Source organism: Octopus bimaculoides, chromosome 1, assembly GCF_001194135.2.
Source record: "Octopus bimaculoides isolate UCB-OBI-ISO-001 chromosome 1, ASM119413v2, whole genome shotgun sequence".
Classification (NCBI taxonomy): domain Eukaryota; kingdom Metazoa; phylum Mollusca; class Cephalopoda; order Octopoda; family Octopodidae; genus Octopus; species Octopus bimaculoides.
Genome location: NC_068981.1, coordinates 96,862,213 through 96,863,674, shown reverse-complemented (window position 1 = coordinate 96,863,674; position 1,462 = coordinate 96,862,213). Strand labels below are relative to the sequence as shown.

Here is a 1,462-nt window from a genome sequence, read left to right as displayed (position 1 = left end):
TGTGTGTATACATGTATATATATTTCTTGTATTATATATATATATATATATATATATATATATATATAAAGAGAGAGAGGGGGGAGAGAGTGTCTGATATGTCAGAAGAATTGCTTTAATATATTTATAAACTAATTATTTGGAAGAGCTGGTTAGTTTGGCTTCTAGGTTTCAAGTGTGCTTGTGGTGGATGTCAATGTGAAGGTTGATTCTGCGTTTGAACTGACCGGTTTGTGAGATGATGGCGAGTGCAGGGAACACGTATCTATAATTGGGAGGGGAGGTAATTTCACAGTAGCATGCCTGACAATATGCAATACAACGTTACATATAAGATTTCGAGTTGACCAGAATAATGGCTGTTATTATTGTTGTTTTGTTGTTTAACCATCAGGGCAGACATGTTTGTGCAAGATTATGATCGATCGCATTCCAGTCGTGACTATCACGTTCTTTTATTTTCAGAGACAGTCTATGAGAAAACTGTTGTGTCGACGCCCCCAAGCGAAGAAGTAGGATCGCCCAAGACATATAGGTAGAGGTAGTCTAGCCGTGGTAGAGGAGTTGAGTAACGGTTGAGTAGCCGTCGTGTAGCGGTTGAGTAGAGATCATCCGAAGGTGCTAGATAGCAGTAGCTTGAGACATAACAAAAACATACCCCCAACACATTCTTTATCGTTTTAAATGCATAGTGTAGTTTCAAGGAGATTTGACTGCTATTTCCAGTCGATCAAACGACTACGTAAAAACTCTTTCATTACCAGATAAATAGTTGTAATTGTTTAGCCCGAGGCCAGTCGACCGTCTGCGGTTCTTTAGCCCGAGGCCAGTCGACCGTCTGCGGTTCTTTAGCCAGAGGTCAATATTCTAGAAATGAATCTGTCTTTTATTTTGTCGCTTTTAGACAAATGCATGTAGGACAATATTATCCATGGGGTCCTTATTTTTAAAGAGAGTGCATCGATAAAATAATATACCTCTGAAAATTGGTGGCTTTGTACATAAGTCAGAAACGATCATGCTGTATTTCTTCAGGCACTTCACGTTCTGAATTCGACTTTGCCTTTCATTCTTTTGGGATCGATAAAATAAGTACCAGTTGAAAGCTGAGGTCGATGCAATCGACCAGCCCTCTCCCCCAAATTTCTGACCTTGTGCGTATAGTAGAAAAGATTATTATTATTATAATCATTAAATATTACTGTTTACTGCGTGTATGTATGTATGTATGAAAGCGTTTGAGGAGGCCAGGATGACGCAAGCAGGGCTCAAGAGATATTTAAGGAAAAATGTAAAGATCGAGAAGGTGAATGACAAGGGCCTTTTTGTGTGCACAGTCTGTGACAGACCATGTCTGTCTTTGGCTGGCCTCAAATCTCACCTGCGAACCCATGGAAAACAAACTTCAACCACCATGTATGTATGTATATATGTATGTATGTATGTATGTATGTATGTATAT

General features: G+C 39.1%; 1 protein-coding gene across 2 annotated transcripts in view; it reads right to left on the bottom strand.

Moving 5' to 3' along the window:
• The window catches only part of LOC106879539 (T-box protein VegT-B), a 163,176-nt gene that overhangs the window by 63,869 nt on the left and 97,845 nt on the right, over positions 1-1,462 (bottom strand). The gene's annotated exons all lie outside the window — the stretch shown is intronic.